The sequence below is a fragment of the Musca autumnalis genome, unplaced genomic scaffold (genome assembly GCF_047663935.1).
Source record: "Musca autumnalis isolate F117 unplaced genomic scaffold, ASM4766393v1 scaffold_1, whole genome shotgun sequence".
NCBI lineage: Eukaryota > Metazoa > Arthropoda > Insecta > Diptera > Muscidae > Musca > Musca autumnalis.
In genome coordinates this window covers 36,818,750-36,831,042 of record NW_027411644.1, presented here as the reverse complement: position 1 = coordinate 36,831,042, position 12,293 = coordinate 36,818,750, and the positions used below count along the sequence as shown (strand labels likewise).

The 12,293-nt window shown below is 34.9% G+C and overlaps 1 long non-coding RNA gene across 9 annotated transcripts in view; it reads right to left on the bottom strand.

The window, feature by feature from the left end:
- LOC141390484 (uncharacterized) overlaps window positions 1-12,293 on the bottom strand; it is a 310,744-nt gene that overhangs the window by 191,831 nt on the left and 106,620 nt on the right. For all 9 annotated transcript variants that reach the window (XR_012409368.1, XR_012409369.1, XR_012409372.1 and 6 more), the window contains one exon: window positions 8,905-8,963. This is a non-coding gene — a long non-coding RNA (uncharacterized lncRNA). The remainder of the gene's footprint in view (window positions 1-8,904; window positions 8,964-12,293) is intronic.

Here is a 12,293-nt window from a genome sequence, read left to right as displayed (position 1 = left end):
ACACAAGTATTATACATTACATCTCTGATATTTGATAATTAAATTTTCACAATCATTGAAAGAAGTTCCGTGGAGAGCGATTGTCCAGGGATAGTGGTATAGGGTATCCCATGGTCGGCTCCGTCCGACTATAGACTTTTCTTACTTGTTTTTTTTTTTAAGTGCTACTTTTTATAAGTCATTTCATTCAGTTTTTCTTTAATTACAGTGCGTTATGTATTTCTTTGGAATTTTGTATGTACCTATGTGTCTTTGTTGCTTTGTTTTTTTTTTTGTATGCCCTTCAATAAAAACACCACCATTTATAAATGTATATATATGTTAGAAATAGCCAGTGAGCGCTTGCTGAGAGCAAGTGAGCATACATTTCAATGAGTTTCACATTGACATTTACGCTCCCTTGCTCTCAGAAAGCGCCCACTGGCGCATATGTTTTTTTATTTGTATGCACCCAAACATATAATTTGTTTGCACCCAAACATATATTTGTTTGCAGGACCCAAACATATGTTCTGTTTGGAACTGCTTGCAAACAAATATTTGTTTGCTGCAAAATATGTTTGGAACATATGTTAGAGAGGCGATTTTTTTCGTGTTGGTAGGGATTCTGAATTGATTAACAGTAACAAGAAGTAGAAACTGTACGATGGTCTAAAAACACATTTTTATACCCTCCCCCATAATATGGAGGGTATAATTAAATCTGCCATTCCGTTTGTGACACATCGAAATATTCATCGGAGACCATATAAAGTATATACATATATTCTTGATCAGGGTAAAATTCTAAGCCGGTATAACCATGTCCGCCTGTCCGTCCGTCTGTTGAAATCAAGATACAGCTCGCAATTTTTAAGATAGAGCTTTGAAGCCCAGGATTTATCTTGGTCCCTCTTTCATCTCCAGTGGACACTGACCTCCCCGTGGTGTCACCTGGGGAACTGCCTTTAACACCTCCCCGTGGTGTCACCTGGGGACTGCCTTTAACACCCATAAGAACGTTAAAAACTTGGGTTTGGGCATCGGATTAGTAACCTTCCCCCAGAAAAAAGCCTACTATGAAAAAACAAAAAAACAAAAAACAAATCCCTCTAAAGTTGACGACCCCCGCAAACGTTTTAAGGACCATGATCTGCGAATCTGCACCTGGAATGTTCGCACTCTTTATATAGAAGGTGCAGTTTACGCACTGGCATATGTACTTGAAAAGAACAAGGCCGACAAAACTGCCATACAGGCAATACGATGGAACGGGAAAGGCGTCACAACAACACCTAAAGGTGACACACTGTGTTATAGCTGCCATGACACAAAGCATGAGTTTGGTTGCGGATTTGCAGTTGGTCGGAGGTTAAAACATCTGGTCTCCAGCTTCACCCCAGTGAATGAAAGACTCGCTGCAATTCGGTTAAACGGAGCATTCTTCAACATCAGCTTTATTTGCGCTCATGCTCCCACTGAAGACAAGGACGAACAGACCAAAGATATATTTTACGAGCGCTTAGAAGAAACTTATGACCGTTGTCCTGCCCATGACATTAAAATTATACTAGGCGATTTTAATGCCAAAATTGGAAAGGAGAATATCTTTGGCCCAACAGTCGGGAAATTCAGTCTCCACAGTGAAACATCTGACAATGGTATGAGGCTGATAGACTTTGAAGCTGCAAAACATGGTAGTTAGCAATACCAGATTTAAGCATCTCGATATTCATAAGGGCACCTGGCTGTCGCCAGATCAAAGAACAAGAAATCAAATTGATCACGTTGTGATAGATGGAAGAAATGCATCAAGCGATCCAACACGATTGATGCATGTCTTCCGAGGTGCAAACATAGACTCGGACCACTACCTTGTTGCGGCAAACGTACGTACCAGATTACACATAGCAAACAAAGTGCGAGCAGCCACAACACGGAAGTTGAACATCGGTAAGCTGCAATCACAACAGATAGCCACAGCATATTCCACTCAACTGGCCCAACTGCTTAATCAAAGCACTCCTCATCCCGATAACATATCAGCGCAATGGCAAAGCATTGCCCACTCCATGCAAACAGCCGCAAAATACATACTTGGATACCAGAGACCTGCACCAGGGAATCCATGGTATGATCAGGAGTGTCGTGCTGCCACCGAAGAAAAAAATGCGGCATATAGGGCTACTTAACAATCCGTAGCAACGCGTAGCGCACGAGAGAGATACAGGGAGAAAAGGAGAGAGGAGAAACGTCTTTTCCGTAGGAAAAAGAGAGAGATGGAAAAACGGGAGTGTGAAAAAATCGAGATGTACAGGAGCCAGAATGAAGTCCGAAAATTCTACCAAAGAGTCAAGCATCAAACTGATAGCTTTGGTACAGGCACATCCTCCTGTAGAGACCAGCAAGGTAATTTGGTAATTTGGTAACTGATACAGATAGTGTACTCAGGATATGGAAAGAACATTTTTCAAATCTGTTGATATCCAATAGCAGCGAAGACGACGAAGATACCACAGTCCCAATCCCAGAAGATGGTATTGAATGTATACCGCCCAGCCAAGATGAGGTAAAGACAGCAATAAATCGGCTGAAGAATAATAAGGCAGCAGGGGCCGATGGCTTATAAACACCTGCATGGATACAACTGAATATATCAGTTCCGACATTTTTCAACATTGAGTGAGTATGGATATGTAGAATGTAGTTTCAGTTACAAGTTGATACTGATACTTTTTCAAACAGGTATGATATGAGTTGGTATAGACAGAAAAATAGGAACATATTTGTTTATATCTGGTTTGTACAAACTGATATAAATGGATATTGGTGTGATACAATAAGAGCTGAATTTTGGTGGAAATGTAGGATTTGTCATTGCAAATGAGGTCCTAAAAATCTCTGTTGATCCCATGCGTGCAAAGAAACTTATACATGGTCATAGGTCATATTATTGGGTTTTTTATATATGTATCTCAAAAACTGTGAGCCTTACCAAAAAGTGACTAAAGCAAATGACAACGACCGTAAAATTCTCTATAAGATATCGCGTTTCTAAAAGTCACATAATAATGCTATGCACATAAAAAGCACCTATAACTTATTTGACCCGAAAGTCAGGATACAAAATCTGGTTAGACATGGTGCTACTGGACGGAGTACTACAAACCAAATCAAAAATGTGAATTTCGAATTTCTTCAGAATCATTCCATGGACCAAATACCAAATTCTGCATTATGAAAACCATTAGGAATAACAAAATCGTTTAATTTGTTATGGAGGGTATATTATGTTTGTCATTCTGGTTGTAACTCCTCGAAATAGTAATTTAAGATCATATAAAGTGTATATGTTCTTTATCAGCCTGCTTCTACACCGATGTAGCCCCATGACTGTACTTCTGTGGAAATGAATTAAATGTCCGAAGTATGTAGGTGGATAATACTTCGGTAAATGTATTCTAGGTCCATTCAGCTTGGAATAACCCCTACCTTGCAAAGTGACACGTCGTTTTAAGGGCTTTCGAAGGTATTATTCTCTTAAGGTCAATCCCCGACCAGAAGAACAATATTTTCGGCGGTGGTGGCCTGAGTATTTCAGCCATGAAAACTTATTTACAAATTGTGTCGTAAGATACTCCGTTCTGGCTCGGACTTGATATGGAAAAAGTATCCCTTTTTTCCTTCCATGAAAACTTATTTACAAGTTGTGTCGTAAGATACTCCGTTCGGACTCGGCGATAAAAGTAGGTCCCATATCATTGTGCCAATATGAATCGCTGTACACTCATTGATATGGGAGAAGTATGCCTTTTCCCTTCCGGGATGTTGTAGGCACTTATAATACGTAAGTATTTGTTTAAACTAACCATAGGAAAGCATATGTGTTACTCTCTCTATCTCCCTCTCTTTTTAATCAGTACCACACCAATTTAACACGTTCGCCGACGTGAATGCTATAGCATTCATTTTCATGGTGACGTTCGCCGACGTGAATGCTATAGCATTCATTTTCATGGTGACGTAGGATGACGTGAATGCTATAGCATTCACTTCCAAAGTCAATTTTTAGTCATTTACTTGTATACAATCTAATGTTTTGTGATTAATGTACATAATACGACTAATTTCATAAATATCCATAGTACAATAAATAAAAAATTATAATAATATTAATAGTTATTTAATAAATACAAAAAAAAAAAACAACTAATACCGAAAAAATTGGGTGTCATTTTTTGCACCTCTCTGAGTTTTTTTGCGTCCGCGAACGTGTTAAAAATGTAACAAGCTAACACTTCCCTGCGGGAAATAAATTGGTTTAAAGGTATTTTAAACCTATTTTCAAAAAAAAACCACAAAAAACACTTCAGTATAACAAAAGTATTTGCAATAAATATTTGGAATACAATAAAACTATTTTTAATAAATATTCGCGTTTTCATTATTAGGTCGGAAACTTTTCTAGTAGCCCTCGTACATTCCACTCACTGAACCCAGAAAAACATTCGAATTGATGCGTTCAGTTATAACAGTTCATGTCTTTAATATTTATTTATCCCCTAAATAATAAAAATGTTTAAAAATGTTATTTTTTATGAAATTTTCCTTAGAAGTTATTCACACAAGCCTGTTACACCTATAGTATCTGTTGGTATCTGTAGTATTTGAAAAATATCTGTTGTACAACAGATACTTGAGAACGAAAAAACAAGTAAAGTTCTCACTCGTTCATGTACAACACAGAACTGTTTCTAACAGTTATGTTATTGTGAGTATACACAACCCAAACAATATCATAACTGTCACACTCATTCCCACATTTATATCATATTATATCTGTTATGTATATGATATATCTGTTTTGTTGATATAAACAGTTATTCCATTGCACGTGTTTGAGGTAGTTAAAGACTTCGTCTACCTCGGCACTGCCGTAAACACAACAAACGACATCAGCTGTGAAATAAAAAGAAGAATTGTATTGGCCAACAGATGCTACTTTGGCTTAAATAAAAAGCCATAGCTCGTCAAACAAAATAACGCTTTACAAAACACTGATACTACCCGTGCTGATGTATGGTTCCGAAGCCTGGGTAATTGCGCAAGCAGATAAGGCAGTGCTTGGCATGTTTGAGAGAAAAATTCTTCGAAAGATCTACGGACCAATCTGCGTTGACGGTAAATGTCGACGTCGTATGAACCACGAGCTGTATAAGCTATACAACGACATCAATATAGTTAAACGTATCGAGATGCAGCGATTGCGTTGGCAAGGCCATATAATAAGAATGAGCGATGGTGAACCCGCTCAAAAGGAGTATAAATTCGAGCCACATGGCGGTGCACGCAGAATCGGCAGGCCAAAGAATAGATGGCGCAAACAAGTGGATGAAGAGATGACAAGGCGCGGTATTCCAAAAAACGAAGCACTAAACATAGAGACTTGGAGATCTTTTCTTAGTTCGGTCTATGGAACAAATGTTCTGTAATGGACAAGCTAAGTAAGTAAGTAGCTTTGAAATTTGGTGTAGATATTTCTATACCCCATGTTACGGTACCACCCGATTTTCGATATTTTAAAGGTTTTTGCCTCATATAACACCGAATTTGCTGAAATTTGGTACTTAGTCTTTGTTGGGAGTACAAAAATGTCCCCCAGAAATTTGTCGATATAGGTCCACGCCTTCACATAGCCCCCATAGAAGGTACCTCCCGATTTTCGGTATTTTGAAGGTTTTAGCCTCACTATCACACTGAAATGGCTGAAATTTGGTACTTAGTCTTCTTTGGGGCTATACAACGTTCTGCCAGAAATTTGTCGGTATAGGTCCACGCCTTCATATAGCCCTCACAGAACGGTAGCTTCCGATTTTTGGTATTTTGAAAATTGTGGACACAGCAACCCACAGAAATGGCTGAAATGTTGTATTTAGTATTTGTTGGAGGTACAAGCCATTTGGACCGAAATTCGTCTATATAGGTCCACGTTTAGATATATCCGCCATAGATCGGTACCTCCCGATTTTAGTAATTTTGGAGATTGCGACGTCACCGAAAGACTGATATTTTTTATTTAGTTTTCCATGTGGTAACAAAATATTCCAGAAGAGAATTATCGGTATAGATCCGCGATATTTGCAGGTATAGACGTTCTGATATAGCACCCATGGAACAGTACCTCCCGATTTTGAAAGTTAGCCACATTGCTTTACCAAACTTTCTGAAATTTGGTATTCAGTCTTCTTCATAAACGAAAGGAAACTAGTTGTTACATTTTACTTCAATACAACTCGTGGTGGAGGGTAAAACAAGTTCGGCCTGGCCGAACTTAATGCCGTTCTTACTTGTTTCACAAACTTCTGCGTACAGGCTAGAGGAGACTTGTCTCATATCAATGAGGGCAATTGCATTTTTAGCTTTTGTGGCCTATGGGTCTTTGAAAAAAATATTGTTTCAAAATTTAAACTTGTTGGCCTAAGGGTCCTTGAAAAACAATAATCTTTAAAAATCCAAGTTTTGTTACCTAAAAGTCTATGAAAAAATATTCTTTAAAATTCAAGTTTTGTGGCCTATGGGTCTTTTAAAAAATTTTCTTTATAAATCCAAGCTTTGTTACCTAAGGGTCCTTGAACAAATATTCTTTAAAAATCCAGGATTTTGTTACCTAAGGGTCGTTAAAAAATATTCTTTAAAGAATGCAGGTTTTGTTACCTATGGTTTGTTAAGAAAATAATATTTTGTAGCCCAAGGGTCCTTGAAAAAATATTCCTTAAATTCCAAGTTTTGTTACGTAAGGGTCCTTGAAAAAATATTTTTTAAAAATTCAGGTTTTGTTACCACGTTTTGCAGTTTAAGTCGTCTTTATGTTGTTGTGAAAATAAAATAAGACATATCATTAATTAATATTTATAGTTGGCCTGCAGTCTTTGACATGAAAAACTTCTTCGTGTTGCTGTTTTAATTTGTTCTGTAAACTTCTTATAATGAGGCATGGGACATCGCACTAGTTATTTTCATATGTTAACCGATTTAAAGCCATAATAGCTTATTAAAAATATATTATTCACTCCTTTAAAAGGAGGAAGGATCAAAAGAAATCCGTTGTGGAAAAAATAAGATATGCCCGTTTAAATTTGAAAATATAAGAAACCCAGATTTTCACTACTTTTACCGTTATAAAAAAATAAAACGAAGTAACCCAAACGTACTAAAGACATTTTCTTTTTCCATGGATCCCAACACGAAGGAATTTTGCATCAGAACGCTTGAATATTTTTCTGGTCAACTTTTGTAGCACAGTGCCATTTATCGACATGTTCCGAAAAGTTTGCACCTTCTCAAGACCAAAACTGCCTGAAAAAGCGTTCCAATGCTTTTGCGATGTATTAGAGAGTTCTTAATTATTGCCTTGGCTACAATTTTTGTCTTTGTGTTGGCTCGAAAATCTCAATGGTTTGGCTGTTATATGCCAAGATGTCAAAAAAACGTAGATAAAAAACTTAAAGTCAAAATCGGGAGGCTCGATTTTCATCGTAGACATATGGTCCAGTAGACTTTTTTGCTCAGTTCAATCCCAGGAATCAGAAACGCGAAGGGCCCATTAAGGTTTTCAAATCGCCCCGGCCTAATATGCATACTAGTATGTGTAATAGTATCTATGTACTATTATTTGTATACATGTCTGAACAGATGTGTCCATATACATATGAATATATTTAGTATATTAAATATTATAATGCTGGCAAAAGTTGCCATTAAACAGTTTCCGGTTTCCTGCGAAATACAAGTTAAAATCCAAATTCTTCTGTTTTGCCATTTGTTTGTATTGCTAGTTTAGTAGATATTGATATTGTTGCATGGCACGCAGTTACCCCTACCTCTCGACAACATTTAAGGATGAACAAAAACAAAATTACTGATCTTAGAATCAGAAAATAAGTGATTGCTTGTATCTGTCCACGTTTCTAAATCATTTACAAAAGATGTAAATAAATGGGAAATAGTTGGCAACTACGAAATTTAAACACCCTGAAATATGATTAAAACATTAAGCTTTGCTGTGTGAAAATCTTTGAAAACTCACATTTTTTTAAAATCAATCTTTTGCGGCGGGTGGGTCATTGAAAACATATTCTTAAAAAAATCCACGTTTTGTGGCTAGTGGGTCTTTGAAAAAAATCTTTGTGGTTTAATACTCCTTCGAGTCCTTCCTTAAAACTCCACGTATTGTTGTCTTAAAGTCCTTGGAAAAATATTCTTTTGAAATTCACGTTTTGTGGCCTATAAGTTTTTTTATATCAAGGTTTTGTGGGAAATTCTCGAACTACCAAATGGAAAGCTTAGCTCCACAGGAACCACAAAGTCACCGAAATAGAAAGGACTGTTACGCTTACATTTGTGTCTCTTCAGCCTATTGTTTTTTTTTTATTTTTTTGCAAAAACACACAGTGGCCTAATGACCAACTATAATAATGGTATACCATTACTACAAGACCCCCACATACTTTGAATGCGGATATAACGGATACAATTTCATTAGTGTGTATATGTAATTGTATATGCACCTGGGAGATTTTTTATGTTATTCCTCTGCCATTTATGGCATTCCTGTTGTTGCTGTTTGCCATCTCTGCTCTTTATATTAATTGCTAACTTAACAATGAAAGGGACGTTGATTCTATTTTTCGATTACCTACGAAAAATGAATTAAAAGGCTGGAACACCAAACCAGCAGTAGCATCAACAACAACAAAACTACTAAAACCTCTAGTGGAGAAGAATATGCAGATTTTATTTTGTCATAAAAACCCCAGAAAACATTTGTTGGCCATCTCCACAATTTACGCCTGGCAACATTACTCTGCAGCTTTAGAATATGGTAAAAATGTAAGTGTGCAAGTTATCCGCAATTTTATTACTTACCTTACACTCCAGATTTTGTAGAAATCAGTTCAGCAGCTGCAGCATTGTAATTTTTTTTTCTGAAAAAAAAAATAGAATATATAATTAATTTTAATGTATAGATTACAAAAAATATTCTTATTCGTAATAGTAATAAAAGTAAATAAAACCAACCGCAAAAGCTATTCTTCCAAGGATCCTTACACCACAAGGCCTCGATTTTTAAAGAATGTTTTTTCAAGGATCTTTGCAACACAAAACCTCGATTTTTAAAGAATATGTTTTCAAGATGGGTGCCACCGTGGTGCAATGGTATGCACACCCGCCTTGCACGCTAAAGGTCGTGGGTTCGATTCCCTGGCCAATCAACATCAAACACTTTTCAACGGTGGCAAAATACCCCTCAGTAATGTTTGCGACATTTCCTGAGTATTTCAGCCTTGTAAAATCTCTCTACAAGTGGTGTCTTAGACACGCCGTTCGGACTCGGCGATAAACAGTAGGTCCCATATCATTGAGCTAATATGAATCGGGGTGCACTCATTGATATGAGAGAAGACTCCCTTGTCCCTTCTGGGATGTTTGTGGAACAATTATTATGTTTTTCAAGTATCCTTGCAACACAAAACTTGGATTTTTAATAAATATGGTTTCAAGGAATGTTATTTCAAGGATCCGTACTCCGCAAAATGTTGATTTTTAAAGAATATTTTTCAAGCATCCTTGAAACACAAAGCTTTCCATCTATAGAAGACCATTTTTGTAGCTTTCAAGCACAAGTAAATAATTTAAGACCTTTGCTTTAACCACCGAAAAACGTGAGTTTTTAAAGAATAATTTTTCAAGGATTTTTAAAGAATATTTTTTTCAAGGATCCTTACACCACAAAACGTGGATTCATAAAGAATATTTTTTTAAGGATTTTTAAAGAATATTTTTTCAAAGATTTTAAAAGAATATTTTTTCAAGGTTTTTTTAAAGAATATTTTTTCAAGTTTCCTTACACCGCAAATCGTGGAACTTTTTTCAAGGAATTTTAAAGAATATTTGTTTAAGGATACCGCACAACGTGGATTTTTAAAGAATGATTTTTCAAGGGTCCTTGCACCACAAAACGTAGATTTTTAAAGAATATTTTTTCAAGGGTCCCTACACCACAAAACGTGCATTTTTAAAGAATATTTTTTCAAGGATTTGTAAATTTATTTGTTCAAGGATTTCTAAAGAATATTTTTCAAGGGTCCATAAACCACAAAACTTGGATTTTTAAAGAATATTTTTTTCAAGGATTTTTAAAGAATATTTTTCAAGGATCCTTACACTGCAATAAGTGCATTTTTAAAGAATTTTTTTCAAGGATTCTTACACCGCAAAACGTGGGGTTTTTTTAGAATATTTTTTCAAGGATTCTTACACCACAAAACGTAGATTTTTAAAGAAAATTTTTTCAAGGATCCTTACACCACAAATCATGGATTTTTAAAGAATATTTTTTCAATGAGTTTTAAAGAATATTTTATCAAGCATCCTTTCACCGCAAAACGTTGATTTTTAAAAAATGTTTTTTTATTTATAAAGAATATTTTTTCAGGATCCTTACACCGCAAAACGTAGATTTTTAAAGAATATTTTTTCAAGGGTTATTACACCACAAAACGTAAATTTTTAAAGAATACTTTTTTCAAGGATCCTTAAAAAAATTTTTAAAAAATGCTTTTTTATTTATAAAGAATATTTTTTCAGGATCCTTACACCGCAAAACGTAGATTTTTAAAGAATATTTTTTCAAGGGTTATTACACCCCAAAACGTGGATTTTTAAAGAATATTTTTTCAAGGATCCTTACACCGCAAAACGTGGGTTTTTAAAGAATATTTTTTCAAGGATCCTTACACCGCAAAACGTGGTTTTTTAAAGAATATTTTTTCAAGGATCCTTACACCGCAAAACGTGGATTTTAAAGAATATTTTTTTAAGGATCCTTACACCCCAAAACGTGGTTATATAAAGAATATTTTTTCAAGGATCCTTACACCCCAAAACGTGGTTATATAAAGAATATTTTTTCAAGGATCCTTACACCGCAAAACGTGGGTTTTTAAAGAATATTTTTTCAACGGTTATTACACCCCAAAACGTGGATTTTTAAAGAATATTTTTTTAAGGATCCTTACACCGCAAAACGAGGGTTTTTAAAGAATATTTTTTCAAGGATCCTTACACCCCAAAACGTGGATTTTTAAAGAATATTTTGTCAAGGATCCTTACACCGCAAAACGTGGATTTTTAAAGAATATTTTGTCAAGGATCCTTACACCGCAAAACGTGGATTTTAAAGAATATTTTTTAAGGATCCTTACACCCCAAAACGTGGTTATTTAACGAATATTTTTTTAAGGATCCTTACACCCCAAAACGTGGATATTTAAAGAATATTTTTTTAAGGATCCTTACACCCCAAACGTGGATATTCAAAGAATATTTTTTCAAGTATTTTTAAAGAATATTTTTTCATGGATCCTTACACCGCAAAACGCGAATTTTTAAAGAATATTTTTTTAAGGAGCCTTACACCCCAAAACGTGGATATTCAAAGAATATTTTTTCAAGTATTTTTAAAGAATATTTTTTCATGGATCCTTACACCGCACAACGCGGATTTTTAAAAAATATTTTTTCAAGGATCCTTACACCCCAAAACGTGGATATTTAAAGGATATTTTTGCAAGGATTCTTGGATTTTTAAAGAATATTTTAATGAGTTTTGAAGAATATTTTATCAAGGATCTTTTCACCGCAAAACGTGGATTTTTAAAGAATATTTTAATGAGTTTTGAAGAATATTTTATCAAGGATCTTTTCAACGCAAAACGTGGATTTTTAAAGAATATTTTAATGAGTTTTGAAGAATATTTTATCAAGGATCTTTTCACCGCAAAACGTGGATTTTTAAAGAATATTTTAATGAGTTTTGAAGAATATTTTATCAAGGATCTTTTCACCGCAAAACGTGGATTTTTAAAGAATATTTTAATGAGTTTTGAAGAATATTTTATCAAGGATCTTTTCACCGCAAAACGTGGATTTTTAAAGAATATTTTAATGAGTTTTGAAGAATATTTTATCAAGGATCTTTTCACCGCAAAACGTGGATTTTTAAAGAATATTTTAATGAGTTTTGAAGAATATTTTATCAAGGATCTTTTCACCGCAAAACGTGGATTTTTAAAGAATATTTTAATGAGTTTTGAAGAATATTTTATCAAGGATCTTTTCACCGCAAAACGTGGATTTTTAAAGAATATTTTAATGAGTTTTGAAGAATATTTTATCAAGGATCTTTTCACCGCAAAACGTGGATTTTTAAAGAATATTTTAATGAGTTTTGAAGAATATTTTATCAAGGATCT